Source organism: Oryctolagus cuniculus, chromosome 1, assembly GCF_051225735.1.
Source record: "Oryctolagus cuniculus isolate XC-2025 breed Fujian yellow rabbit chromosome 1, ASM5122573v1, whole genome shotgun sequence".
NCBI lineage: Eukaryota > Metazoa > Chordata > Mammalia > Lagomorpha > Leporidae > Oryctolagus > Oryctolagus cuniculus.
This window is the reverse complement of record NC_142867.1, coordinates 58,907,830-58,922,897: the sequence shown is the minus strand read 5'-3', so window position 1 is coordinate 58,922,897 and position 15,068 is coordinate 58,907,830. Positions and strand designations below refer to the sequence as shown.

Genomic DNA, 15,068 nt, shown 5'->3' with positions numbered 1-15,068 from the left:
TAAGGGAATACTGACCAGAAAAAAGTTACATATGCTCAGTACACCCGTTTTTTTCTGAATTTTTAAAATATTTATTTGAGAGGTAGAGTTACAGATAGAGGGAGAGACAGAGAGGAAGGTCTCCCTTCCATTGGTTCACTCCCCAAATGGCCACAACGGCTGGAGCTGCGCCGATCCGAAGCCCAGAGACAGGTGCTTCTTCCTGGTCTTCCATGTGGGTGTAGGGGCCCAAACACTTGGGCCATCCTCCACTGCTTTCCCAGGCCACAGCAGAGAGCTGGATTGGAAGTGGAGCAGCTGGGACTAGAACCGGTGGCCATTATGGAATGCTGGTGCTGCAGATGGAGGATTAACCTACTGTGTCACGGCGCTGGCCCCCTGAATATTTTCAAGCCATAGTTGTTGAATGTGCAGCTGTAGAGGGCAGACTATACCCCTCACAGAACTATCACAAATATTATGAGATAATGAGGATGAAGTCTTTGACAGAGGCTGCTCTTCTCTTAGGAGTCAGGAAGCCTGCTGTGAACTTCCAGACCAGACCATTTTTACTGGCATGGAAATTTCCAGGCGCCAAGTAATTTGCCACTGTTTTACAAGATTTATCTACGTATTTATTTGAAAGTCAGAGTGTCAGAGAGAGGGAGAGATAGATCTTCTATCCACTGTTTCAGTTCCCAAATGCCTGCAACAACCAGGGCTGAGCCAGGACTAAGCCCAGAGCCAGGAACTCCATCTGGGACTCCCACGTGGGTGACAGGATCCCAAATACTTGGGCCATGATCTATTGCTTCTCAGGCACATCACCAGGAAATGAATCAGAAGCAGAGGTGGGACTTGATCCCAGGTACTCTCATGAGATGCAGGTGGGGACCTCAAGCAGTGGCTTAGCTGCTGCGCCTCAACATCTGGCTCCTGCCACTGTTTTGATGCATAGTGTCGCTCCCCCTCTTCGTGGAGGAGCAACACAGGACCCTGCCAAGGCTTCATATCCGAGTCACGGCACCATTATGTCGCTCCCCCTCTTCGTGGAGGAACGACACAGGACCCTGCGCTGTTCTTTCGTCTGCTTGGCCCTCCCCGGGTTTCCTGCTGGTTCTTCCCGGGTTGGCTACTATCCCTTCCACCTCCGTGGAAGGGCAGTTCCCCCTGGCCACATTCCCCACTTCCACAGGGGAGCGGCACACCACCGGCCGGCTTTCTCGGGGGCTGCACAGGTGTTCCTTCAGCCAGATGTTCCCCATAGATGTTCCTGGTGCATGCCGTCTCTCTCCTCCTTTATAGTCCTGCTCCGCCAATCCTAACTCGGCTGCCCACACGCCGAGTACGCTGCTCTCCAATCAGGAGCAAGTCCTACAGTTTATTGGTTGAACTGGAGGCAGCTGTGCGGAAGCTGTTTACTTCTCTCCCAGCGCCATATTGTGGGAGAGCAGATGCATAGAATAAGTCTTAATTCCAGTAACTCAGTCTAGTCCGGGTTGCTCCCCACAGGAGAGCAGATGCATAGAATAAGTCTTAATTCCAGTAACTCAGTCCAGTCCGGGCTGCTCCCCACACATAGTAAATAGCCATATGGCTAGGGGCAGACAGCTAGATCTCAGAGTTTGTGAGTTGTTCATTCTGTCCTGGTCCTTCACATCTCAGCCTCAAAGGGTAAACTCTGATTTGCATTTACTTCTCAGATCCACTCTTCCCAAGACTCAGAAGGAAAAGAAAGAACCTTCCATTTTAAATTCTCCAAGGGGCCTTCTGTGAACCCCAGCCCCATGAGAACACGTATGTACTTGTCTTAACAGTATGTAAGGTCAAGCTGATGGGGAACTTGGTGCTCTGCTCCCTGGACAGCATCTGGATCCCTGTCTCACCCTTTCCAAAGGCACAGATTCCTGCATTGCTTTCCTACCCCTCTCCTAGTCCCCCAGAGCATTGCCTTTGTTGGAGCACCTGCATTGCCACTCCTCTGAGGTCTGTCCAAAGCTTTCCTAGGCAGGCCTGGGGGTAAGACCCATGGCCTTGATCACTGGCATTATTATGGCCCCTTTACCACAGCTAGCACTTAAATTGGGGAGAATGACCAACTTGGGGAGGAAAGCAGAATGTCAAGAGCAGAAATGCAAGGTGAGAATGGTCAGAGGGATGTGAAGCAAGTGTTTGCAAATACTTAGCAAGGACACTAAAGGAAACAGCTCCTCAGTGTCCCTGTAGCCAGGTTGACGTGCTGTTTGGGTGTTAGCCATCCAAACATCAAGCTGACACCCATTTCCTGGCCAGACCCTGTGCTCCTCCTTGTGGGCTGGGCTCCACTCACAGTGTCTCTTGCTCATATCTTTGGGGTGGTGTTTCTCTTAAGAAGCTAGCTGTTTCCAGTAGGATGGAGGATGTCACTCCTGTTCCTGAGGCTGTGGGACTCTGAGACTGGTAGGACATCTGGCCTTGTGGCACCTGGAGGTGAGGTCTCAGAGTGTGGTACTGTCCTTTGCATTCTTCAGGGAGGGTGTTGAGCTTTGTGCCCTGCTGTTCCAGAAGCTGTTGGGGATCGTGGAGCTTTGTTTGAAGGTTGTGATTTGGTGCAAAGGGCTTGAGCTTGTTGGGTAAGTGCTTAAGTGGAAGCATCCGGGCTTGGCTGTGCCAAAGGTGGCTGGTGGTGGAGCAGGGACATGTGATGGGAGTTGGGCTGGGTTTTAATTGGAAGAGCCAGAAAGTGAAAGGAATCCTAGAAGGTTCGGTAGAGCTGGGCTCCTGCATAAATGTTCTTTGGGATCTCTTGGAACTCACCCAGCAGGGAGTGGCTGGAAATGCCCAGTGCATTCAGCTCAGTAACCTGGTCCAGCGAGAAAAAGACGCTAAGCAAGAAATATTGCATTAGTCCCCTGCCGCCACCCAGCACTGCCAGCCTGCACCCAGGTTTAGGGCCCTTTCAGCAATGCTGGTGGATCTCAGGTCCCACTGCCTGCTGCTTAGCTGCCTAACTAATCAGAGCAGTCTGACCTGGGATGTTCAGGTGGGAATGAGACGCCTTGTGTGTGAAAAACAGTTTTGACAATGTAAAGCTTTTAAACAAATATTTGCTATTGGGAGTTGCTGACACCATGATTAAATGGGGACAAGTTGAGCGTGCTTGCTCACCTTCGGTGGCATTCTTATTTCTCCTGTTCAGCTTTTCTTAGGCTGCTTAAGTGCTATTCATTGACAGAAGAAACTAAAGCTCCGACCCTTGAATTTTGTTAGGCTCAGATACTTACTAAAGGCATTCAGTGACTCTGATAGCAACACTCAGCATGCTGATCCCTCTGTCCTGCTGTGTAGCCTTGTTTTTTTTTTTTTTTTTTTTAGGATATATTTATATTTGAAAGTCAGATTTACAGAGAGAGAGAGAGATTTTCCATCTGCTGGTTCACTCCCCAGATGGTCACAACTGCCCCACCAGACTAGGCTGAAACGGAGAGCCAGGAGCTTCTTTCAGGTCTCTCACAAGGGTAGCAGGGGCCCAAATACCTGGGCCACATTCCTCTGCTTTTTCCAGGCTGTTAGGAGGGAGCTGGACCAGAAGTGGAGCAGCTGGGACATGAACTGGCACCCATATGGGATGCCAGTGTCACAGAGGCTTTACCTGCTGTGCCACAGCGCTGGCCCCAACTCTTTGTCACAACAGAGTGTCTAGTTGTGTCTGGCTCCTCTGTCCTGATGGAAAGGCAAGGCTGTGGCATTGTCCTTGGATCACGACACAAAGTTACTATCCCTGCCTCTGCTCTGGCTCTGAGGGTGTCTTCTTGGGCCAGCTGTATTGTTGCTCCTCTTCAGCCTCTGGCCTTAGCCTGTGGGGATATGACTTCAAGACCACGTAGGACCTCAGACAGGCCTCAGGGTCCCAGGGACAGCCTGTGGCTCCTGGCAGAAGGTGAAGAGGACACAGGCTACCATTCCAGAGCCTTTCAAGTGTGCCACAGTGATCTCTTGATTCCCATAGTCTCCCTTTTAGAATGTGGATGTCGACCCTACACCTGTTCCATCTTTGTATATTGGAGGCAGATAACTTGTCTCTCAGGTCTACAAGTAGAGAAAAATTTTGCCCCTGCTCAGCCTCCAGCTGCCTCCTAATTTAGGCAGCTGTTTGGTATGTCCTTTCCAACAGCATAGATGAGCTGAGACATGAAAGAGACATAGCCCTGCCCGTGAGGGGCATACCACTGAGATAAAGGAGTGGCCAGTGTCCTAGAGAGGTCTGTGTGCTCCAAGAAAGCTGTGAGAGTGGAGAAGGGACTGAGTGCATATTGGGGACAGAAGAGGACCCCTAAAGAAGATAATGCTGGGATGGAATGTCAGAAGAGGACTGGGAGTTGAGCAGGTGGAATGAGGATCTCGTGCTAACTCATACTGAGGGAGCCCCAAGAGCAAGAGCTGGCAACAGCTTGTAGACAGTATCTTGACTTGCTCAGGGCAAGAGCCAGGTGAGGCTAGGAGAACTCTAACTGCTGCCATTGTGAACTCCCACGCAGTTTTGAATCCCTGCTATCCCACAATGTGTATATTTTCACACAGATTTTCTAAGCAGGGCAAATGACTTTCTGTAATGTTAAGGAACTTGTCAGGGCACAGCTCTTGAAGGAAGAACTTGGATTTGAAAGTGCGTCTGACTACAGAGCCCCACCTTCTTCCCTAGGAAGGCAGTGCATTCATTCTAATTGGAGATGACAGCAGGGCAGGTGCAGATCTGAGAAGGGGTAAAGGAGGAGATTTTACCAGATACTGGATGTGGGTGAGGGAAGCAGAGACCCAGGGATGCCTCCAGGTTTCTGGCTTGGTGACTGTGGTGGCATGACCTTGGTGCCCACCAAGTGTGAGGGTGGGAAGAGGGAGGTGAGTATCAGGTGTGGGAGGAAGTGGAGGCAGGAGTGGGAGTTCACCTGCTGCTACTTCCCTCCAGTACCCACTATCTCAGGCTCTAGCATCCCACAGCCAGTGACCAATTTATATCATCAATAAGTCTGCAAACATTTCTCCAGGGCTTTCTGAATGGGGTATCTGCAAGCACCCCAGACACACAGCAGGGCTGCAGGGGAGGTATCTGTGTGCAACTCTTGTCATCCCTTTCTTACAGGATGCAGGAGATGACACGTAGGTGGGCAGGATGGAGCATGATTTTCTGCAAGAATTGGCTTGATGGGAAGATGAGAGTGTAACTGGGAAAGATGCTGTAAAGAACATAAAAGCTGGAGGCAGCTGAGAGCAGCCAAGTAAAGCAGTTAGGATCAGCCCTTTTATGATAAGGCATTTGGTTGGGATGGGGCAGAGGTCTGCCAAGGGATCTGAGGGATCACTGCAGTCAAGTCTGTTGAGTCTGCATGATAAAAGGCCATGAAGTCTACCCTGTGGCTGGTGCAAGCCCCTGAGACTTTCCAAAGGTAGTAATGCCTGCTGCAGGGCTATGTTTGCATCCATTGCCCAAGCTGTGTGGTATCAGGGTCACACGAGTAGCTCAGTCAACTAAAAAGGCCAGACCTTTTTTTTTTTTTTTTTTTTTACTTACACAAGGCTGGGTCTCAATTCTTGGTGAGCTCTCCAGGTGAGTCTGATAACCAATGGTATTGGAAGGCCTCGGAGGCAGGTGACTCCTGAGTGCCGGTGAGTGGAAAGGACAGTTTGCCAGTGATTGCAGTCCTCTGAGGTGAGGTAATGCCAGGACAAGTGAGGCAACAGGAGTAGATGAGATCACCACCAGAGTCTGCAGAGGTGTTCTCAGGTCTGACTCAGCAGCATTGGGCACACCTGGTTGCATCCTCTATCCTGAAGCCCTTGCTTTGGCTCTGGGCACCACACTCCTCCTGGCTGCTCCTCCTCAGTCTCTTTTGTTTGTTCCTCTTCTCTGGTGGTTGTGTTGGAATGTTCTAGAGAGCCCTGGGAACAGTCTCTCTCTATCTCTCTGTCTCTCTCTCTTCTCTCTCCCTCACCTCTTCTCCCTTTCCCCCTCCTCCCAACCTCCTTCCCTCTATATATTTAAAAAAAAAAAGATTATTATTTATTTATTTGAAAGTCAGAGTTACAGAAAGAAGGAGAGACAGAGAGATCTTCCATCCATTGGTTCATTCCCCAGATGGCCGCAATGGCCAGGGTTGGGCCAGGTTGAAATCAGGAGCCAGGAGCTTCATCCAGGTCTCCCACGTGGGAGGCAAGGGCTCAAACACTTGGGCATTCTTCCACTGCTTTTCCTAGGCTGTTAGCAGGGAGCTGGATCAGAAGTGGAGCAGCTGGGACTCAAACCAGTGCACTTATGAGATACCAGCATCCCAGGCAGCGACTTTACCCACCATACCACAATACTGGCCTCCTTTCCTCTGTGTCTTAAGTCACCTCATGCATTTGTTTTAAATTCATACTTCTATCTGAACATCAAGTTTATATTTCAAAATGACTACTCAGTGTATCTTCCAGGTACACTTAGTCATTGTTAATGGAACATTTCCAAAAGTAGTCCCCTGATGTCACTCCCTCCCCCGCTGTTGCTGGCCTCTCCTTGCTTCCAGGCCTCAGGGAAAAGCTTTGTAGTTGTTCTTGACTCCTTTCTCATGCTCATATCCAATTTACCAGTGAATCTTACTGGCTTTGCCCTCAACATACACCAGGAATTAGAATATTTACTGCTATGGTTTGACTAAGATTTGAGCCCCAAATTAATGGAACTTTAAACTCCAATATCATAAATTAGTGGTACTAAGAAGGTGGGAACTCTAAACTGCAAGGTCATAAATTAGTGATACTGGGGCTGGCACTGTGGCGTAGCGGGTAAAACTGCCTCCTGTGTACTGGTATCCCATATTGGCACCGGTTTGTACACCAGCTGCTCCACTTCTGATCCAGCTCTCTGCTGTAGTGTGGGAAAGCAGTGGGAGGTGGCCCAAGTCCCTGGACCCCTGCACCCATGTGGGAGACCCAGAAGAAGCTCCTGGCTCTTGGCTTCAGATCAGTGCAGCTCCGACCATTGTGGTCATCTGGGGAGTGAACCAGCAAATTGAAGACCTCTCTCTCTTTCAATCTCTTTCTGCCTCTCCCTTTCTGTAGCTCTACCTTTCAAATAAATAAATAGATTTTTAAAAAATAGTCATACTAAGAAGGTGGGAAACTTAGTCCAGTTATGGTGTTTAGGAGATGGGTTTAGTGGGAGGTTCTTAGGTCATTGGTGGTATGCCATGGGAAGGCAGTTCATGCAATAGGATTGGTTACAAAAGCTTGAGAGTTGAACCCATCTACTGTCTCTACTTCCTGGCTCACTATGTGGGCCTTCCTCTACAAGTGCTCCTCCATTGCCTTCTGACCTTATCAGAGGTCAAACCAGGGCCACATGATCTTGGACTACAAATCTCCAGAACCACGAACTAAAATAGACTTCTTTTCTTTATAAGCAGCTTCTCAGATAGTTCATTGTTGTAACAAAAAGCTAATACATCTACCATGTTCATTCTGGGCCAAGCTGCCATCATCTCTTTTTTTCTTGTATTCACGGCTGTGTCCCCTGAAGTCTATTTTCCAATCATCCCAGCATGACCCTTTTAAAGGGTAAGTCAGATCATGTTACTCCTTGCTCCATTTCTCAGGGAAATGGAAGAACAAGAGGAAGAAAGGCATGCTTCCTCAGGCAAGTTTCCTAATCTGTTTGCTAAATAAGAAGTGTAAGTCCTAAATAATGTGTGAGGATTAAGTGAGATAATGTTGGCTAAATCCTTGTAAATAGTTAATGTATACATGCCCAATTTATGAATATGGTAGCTAGAGAGGAAAAATGAGCACACGGTAATAGAATCTTGGCTTTGTGCCAGGCACATAACATTTATAATTTAAAATCATTTTTATTGCATTAATTCTTTAAAATGTATTTTTTTTTTTCATTTTTATTTGAAAGCAAGAGAGACAGACCTTCCATCCATTGGTTCACTCCCCAAATGCCCACAATAGTCAGGGTGGGGGTCAGGCCAAAGCCAGGAGCAAGGAGTTCCATCTGAGTCTCTCATGTGGGTGGCAGGGACACAGGTATTTGAGCCATCATCTCCTGCCTCCTAGGGTGTACATTAGCAGGAAGCTAGATTAGAAGTGGAACTGGGGGCCAGCACTGTGGTATAGCTGGTAAAACCGCAGCTTGCAGTGCCAGCATCCCATATGGGCGCTGGTTCGAGTCTCGGCTGCTCCACTTCCAATTCAGCTCTCTGCTCTACTGGGAAAGCAGTAGAAGATGGCCCAAGTCCTTGGGCCTCTGCATCCGCATGGGAGACCTGGAAGAAGCTCCTGGCTCCTGGCTTCGGATCTGCGCAGCCCCGGCCATTGTGGTCAACTGGGGAGTGGACCAGTGGATGGAAGACCTCTCTCTCTCTGCCTCTCCTTCTCTCTCTGTGTAACTTTGAGTTTCAAATAAATAAAATAAATTAAAAACAAAAAAAGAAGTGGAGGTGAGACTTGATACCAGGCACTCCAGTATGGGTTGAGGGCATCCCAAGCACCAGCTTAACCTGTTGCATGAAACATGTTTGTTTTAATATTTATAATTACTATATATTGATAAATTTAAAGGGCCAAATAATTGCACATGGTTTGCTAAAACGTCCATCTCTGCACCTGTCACCCCATTGTTCTTCCTCAGATGTAGCCACTTAAAATTCTGGTAGTATTATCATCTGTCACCTATATCTTTAAAACAAACAAAAATAATGTTGTGTCATTTGTTTTAATTGCACTATCTAGTGACTTATGAGTGTTTTAGAACCCTATAAGATGAAGATCCAACACTCTTTCCAGTCCTACCCCCCTCACCCACAGCACTTTGCTAACCACTGCATTCTGCCAGTGCAATTTTGGTGAGATCAGTATGTGGCATTTCATTGTAAGGATCATGATTCTACCTACTACTTAGTTTCCGTGGAGTTCTTTTGTCATTTTTTTGTTTGTTTTCTTGTTTCCTTATCATTGAATTAAATAGTTCTACACTGTGTTAAGTTTCTTAAGAGGTTCAGATGTATCAAGTGTTTCTGCTGTTTTATATTAGTAAAAAAGTCTCCCCCAGAGCTTTTGAACAGGCTGCTCTTTCAGGCTTGCTACATAGCTGTCACCCAGGCGCCCTATAGCATTCTCCATTTACTTGTGGGTTTTTGTTTTTCAAAGTAAATTCCTCTATTGTTATTTTAGTGGGTAGCTAAATTAAATGTTTGGATTCAGGCTGCTATATTTACCTGAAGTCTCTCTTGTTTACTTTTGCCCATAGTGAGATTGGTTTTGTATTGATTTTATACTTGACACAATTAAGGCTCAGAGATGTTAAATCAATTGTCTGAAGACTCAGAACCGTTAGGCAGCAGAGCCCAAGTTTTGATTCCCAACTGTCTGGCTACCAAACCTGTGTTCTTTTCCCTTTGTTCTTTAAAAAAGAAAGTTGGAGCAGAGATTAAGACACAGCTTTGTATGCCTGCATCTCATAGTGGAGTTAATGGATTTGAATCCCAGTTCTGCTTTTGTTAATGTGCTCCCAGGGAGGAAGCAGGTGATGGCTCAAGTGATTGGGTCCCTGCCACCCACGTTAGGGACCTGGATTGAGTTCCTGGCTCCTAACTTCATTCTGCCTCATTTCAGCCTGTGGTGGGCATTTGTCTGTCTGCCCATCTCTCCCTTTCACATATAAATCAAATAAATGAAATGAATAATTTTGTAAAAAAAATTGCTTAAATTGGTCACAACATCTTGAACAAAAATAAGAAAGTAGTTATTGGTTGCTATGGGATGTGGTTGAGAATTTAGGCACTGCCATCACTTTCCTTCCCTTCTTTATTCTTCCCATTCTTCTTCCTCCTCCTCCACTTCTTCTTCCTTTTGATATCACGAAACAGCTTCTTGCTATTACTGTCCCAAAGAGATAAGTTTCTTATATCCTTAAAAGGAAGCTGTTTCCCAAGCTTAGGCATAGCAAAAGGTGTTTCTTAAAATAAGCTTTTAAGAGCATCTGTGGTTTATAGGGGTCTTGTACATAATGGGGGAGGACTTCAGTTTCTTGTGATATGGTGACATTTAATTTTTTTTAAGATTTATTTATTTACTTGAAACAGTTACACTGAGAGGAGGAGAGGCAGAGAGAGAGGGAGGTCTTCCATCTGCTGATTCACTCCCCAATTGGCCGCAACAGCTGGAACTGCACCCATCCGAAGCCAGGATCCAGGAGTTTCTTCTGGGTCTCCCACATGGGTGCAGGGGCCCAAGGACTTGAGCCATCTTCTACTGATTTCCCAGGCTATAGCAGAGAACTGGATCAGAAGTGGAGCAGCAGGGACACTAAGCGGCACCCATATGGGATGCTGGCACTGCAGGCAGGGGCTTTATCTACTATGCTGTAGCACCGGCCCCGACATTTCATTATTACATGTTGCCCAGTTGGGGAAGGGAGAAGAGTGAGAAGAATCCACATTCTGTGGTACAAGTGAGGTTCTGGGCTATGACTGCCTTGTCTTCTGCACAGGGATGTTGGCTGCTGTCTGGGTGCAGCTGTTGAGGAGTCAGGACTAGCAGATGCAGGACATAGAGGAAAATGGGCGCAGGAGATAGAGGAGCAGGAGGCAGTGGGGACTCCTAGATCAGTTCCCCATGCATTTGTTCTTCTGGGGCTGTATGAGCCTATCCCAGACAGTATGACAATCCTAACCATTTTTGCTGATAGAAAAGTAGCTTAAAAAATGGGGCTGGTGGGGCCGGCGCTGTGGCATAGCTGGTAAAGCTGCCACTTGCAGTGCTGGCATCCCATATGGGTGCCGGTTCAAGTCCCAGTCAGCTCTCTGCTATGGCCTGGGAAAGCAGTAGAGGGTGGCCCAAGTCCTTGGGCCCCTGCACCCACATGAGAAAACTCTGAGGAAACTCCTGGCTCCTGGCTTTGGATCTGCGCAACCATGGCCATTGTTGCGGCCAACTGGGGAGAGAACCAGCAGATGGAAGACATCTCCCTCTGCCTCCCCATTCTCTCTCTGTGTAACTCTGATTTTCAAGTAAATAAATAAATCAAAAAAAGAAAAATGGAGCTGGCATTGTGGCACAGCGGTTAAGCTGCCTGTGATGCCAGTATCCCGTATGAGTGCAGGTTCGAGTTCCAGCTATTCCACTTCTGATGCAGCTCCCTGATAATGGGCCTGAGGAGGCAGTGGAAGATGGCCCACATGCTTGGATCCCTGCCACTCATGTGGGAGACCACAGATAGAGTTCCAGGCTCCTGGCTTCAGCCTGGCCCCGCCTCAGTCATTGTGACCATTTGGGGAATGAACCAGTGGATGGAAGATCTCTCTCTGTCTCTCCTGCTCTATGTAACTCTGCTTTTTAAAGTAAATTAAATAAATCTTAAAGAGAAAATGAAAACTTACAATGCAGTGGGTAAGGTAAGTCAGGTTTACTTGCCCCAGGCTTATACTGTTTGGTGATTCCTGCCTACTTTTGATTCTCTTTTGCCGAACATGAAAGCAGTTCAAAGAGTATCTAAATCACTGTTTGTTTCAGAGCATGACAGATGATGGGTGGGCAATGGTGGTTCACTTGCTACAGTTCAGAGCACATGCAGATCCCTTACCTAACCATGCTGAGATGCTGGCTGACCAGCCTGCGTGTGGCGCAGCTCAGATGCTGTGACTGACATCTTACCTCACACTGCCATGGTTTCCTCATTTTTTTCTCTGATTGGTAGCAAAGAGTAGAGTAAAGGCCTGTGATAGCTGGGGCCCCAGACACCGTCACATAGGGGAAAAAGACAGCATTCAGAGGCCTGTGAGTGAGGGATGAATGAATGGGCTGCACCTTTTCTTATTTTTTGAAATTTATTTTATTATATATACATTTAAGGATTTATTTATTTGAAAGGTAGAGCCAAGAGAGGCAGAAGCAGAGAGAGAGAGAGAGACCGATCGATCGATCGATTGATCCATCCATCCATCCATCCATCCATCCATCCTCCATCTGCTGGTTCATTCCAAAAATGTCTGCAACAGCCAGGGCTGAGCCAGGCCAATGCCAGAAACCAGGAGCTTCTTCCAGTTCTCCCATAGGGGTGCAGGCGCCCCAGTACTTGGGCTATCATCTGTCTGCTTTCCCAGATGCATTACAGGGAACTGGATTGGAAATGGAGCAGCTGGGATTCAAACTGATGTAGGCAGGTGGTGCCGCGGCTCACTAGGCTAATTCTCCGCCTGCGGCGCCGGCACACCGGGTTCTAGTCCCGGTTGGAGCCCCGAATTCTGTCCCGGTTGCCCCTCTTCCAGGCCAGCTCTCTGCTGTGGCCAGGGAGTGCAGTGGAGGATGGCCCAAGTGCTTGGGCCCTGCACCCCATGGGAGACCAGGAGAAGCACCTGGCTCCTGCCTTCGGATCAGCGCGGTGCGCCGGCCGCGGTGGCCATTGGAGGGTAAACCAACGGCAAAGGAAGACCTTTCTCTCTGTCTCTGTCTCTCTCTCTCACTGTCTACTCTGCCTGTCAAAAAAAAAAAAACAAAAACAAAAACAAAAACAAACAAACAAAAACCCACAAACTGATGTAGGCAGGCAGATAGAATAAAATTGATTAGATTTGTAAGCTGGAAGACCACGCCTTCACCATGGCCCCTGTGTGATCTCATCCCCCTACCTGATCCCACCTGTATGCCCACCTACAAATTAGGCTGTGTGACTTTGGAAGTGGATAAAAGACCTGGAACATAGTGGGCCTGGCCCTTATTTTCCCTCGCTGCCCTGGGTCCCCTTGTTGCCCGGCGCCTTCGGGGTGTGTGGCCTTCGGGCCACCCAGCTCTCTGCCCTTGCTTCGCTGCCCGTGATAAGCTGCTAGTAGCTGCTCATAACCAAACACTTGCTGCACGTGGCTCTTGGCCTGCTTTCTGCTCAGTATGGATTCCAGCCTCATTTCCAGATTCCCCTTTCTCCTTTAGATAGAGCCCTCACTCTCCTATACATTTCTCTCACTGAATAAAAAGCTTAAAAAACGTACCATGTCATCTGATCTATTTGAGCCAGTATTCAAAATTCTTCTCTGAATTCGTGGCAAGAACCCACACAGCTTATTAATTTCAAAAATATTAATAAGCAGATCGGTTTCAGAACTGGCACCCATATGGGATGCCAGCCCTGCAGGCGGTGGCTTTACCTGCTATGCCACAGCACTGGCCCCTGCACCTTTTCTTAAACAATAAACCCTTCCTTATCTCTGTGGCCAGAGAGCCAAGGAGCTCATCAGGGCTCAATCAGGGTCAAATGCAGAGCTGTGTTAAGTGTATAGAGAGGATGAACACTGCTTTTGTGCAACATAACAACTGTCACTGTGTTTAGCATGTTAAGAGCAAAGTCCTTCTCTGCTCCTCAGCTTCCTGGGCTGTCTGGTGCCCCTCCACAGAGTCCCCACAGTTCATTCCTTTGTTTTGTTTACTGTGTTAGGCCCCCTACTGGATGCCTTAGCTCCTCTCTCATTGTTAGTATCTGCTTAGAGGTCACTCTTAACTCTTCCCTTTGGATTTTGACCTGGATCTGGCTCTCTTTGCTGGCTTCTCTGTTGTTGTCTTCTAGATGCTCTCTCTGACTTCTTCACCTTACTTCTCTTCAGAAGGGCTCCAGGTATATTGCTTCCAGGGCTTCCTGCACTTGAGCTCCACCTCCCTGATAAACTCATGCTCCCAAGGAAGGAAGATGTTGGGTCCCTGTGGGGAGGAACAGACATGGAAGACAAAAAAACACACTACATGTGTCAGATAACAGGTCTGCTTTTGGGATTGTGTGTGTGTGTGTGTGTGTAGTCTTTCTCCTAAAACTCTCGGACAGTGGCAGACCATTTTTTTTGATTCATGATATGATAAACCCCCCTTTTTAATTTTTAAAAAAATATTTATTTATTTATTTGAAAGAGTTACAGAGAGAGAGGTCTTCCATCTGATGGTTCACTCTCCAATTGGCTACAATGGCTGGAGCTGTGCCGATCCAAGGCCAGGAGCTTCTTCGGGTCTCCCATGCGGGTGCAGGTGCCCAAGCACTTGGGCCATCTTCTACTGCTTTCCCAGGCCGTAGCAGAGACCTGGATCAGAAGTGGAGCAGCCAGGTCTCGAACCGGCGCCCATATGGGATGCCAGCGCTTCAGGTCAGTTTGATAACGTGCTGAGCCACATGATAAACCCCTTTCAAATCCTATCTGTGTTTATGCTAATGAAGTGACAGCTAGAGGATGGGAGCTGGCTGCCGCAGGAACCAATCCTGGTACTAGAAGGCTAGAATTTTCAGCGCCCTCTGCAATCCTCTACCTCATACCTCTAGGGAGAGTAGAGGGGCTGGAGATAGAGTTTAGTCACCAGTGTTTGAATGACCAATGGTTTCATCAACCATGGCAACATAATGGAACCTTCATTAAAAAAACAAAACAAAAAAACCTAAACCAAGGACCTTGGAAACCTTCTAGGCTGTTGAGCCATGGGAGTGCTGGGAGGATGGTGCCCCCAGAGAGGGCATGGACGCTCCATGCCTCCCCACCTCCATAGCTTACCACTTACCGTGTGTCTCTCTCCCACTTGACTGTTCCTGAGATGTACCCTTTATAATAAACTCGTAAAGAGAAGTGATATGCTCCCTTGGGTTCTGTGAGCCATTCTGGCAAATTACCAAACCTGAGGAAGTGGGTGTGGGAACCTTCAGTAAGAGCCCTCCGCCAGTTAGAAGGGCGGCCTGGACTTGCCATTGGATTCTGAAGCGTGTGGGGAGGGGTGTTGGAGGGGTCTGGGAGACTGAGCCCTCAGCCTGTGAGATCTAACACTCACCCAGGTAAATAGTGTGGGAATTGTAGCACATTCAGCTGGAGTCTGCCAAGAAGCAGAGAATTGCTTCCTATGGGGGGAAAAACCCCACTCATATTTGCTATCAGAAATGTGAGTAGAAGAAACAGTATTATTTTGTTCTGTTTTTTAACAGTAAGATTGTCAAGTCCACTGATGGGGACAGGAGGCCTAATGTATCAAGCTGTCCACACCTGGCACCACCGATGCCTCACAGCCGCCCTGCAGCTGAGCTGGCAGTGATGTGTTCTTACCCAGGTGTCCTG

At 47.9% G+C, this 15,068-nt stretch overlaps 1 protein-coding gene across 33 annotated transcripts in view; it reads left to right on the top strand.

The window, feature by feature from the left end:
- Positions 1-15,068, top strand: part of PPFIBP2 (PPFIB scaffold protein 2) — a 172,829-nt gene that overhangs the window by 24,222 nt on the left and 133,539 nt on the right. For 5 of the 33 annotated variants that reach the window (XM_089329506.1, XM_089329440.1, XM_089329458.1 and 2 more), the window contains one exon: positions 1,683-1,776. The exons of 25 other annotated variants lie outside the window; for them this stretch is intronic. The gene's annotated coding sequence lies outside the window, so the exon portion shown is untranslated. Of the gene's footprint in view, positions 1-1,682; positions 1,777-2,382; positions 2,449-2,489; positions 2,592-15,068 lie in introns of those variants that run through there. 3 more of the 33 variants (XM_089329510.1, XM_089329459.1, XM_089329463.1) reach the window with 2 other exon arrangements.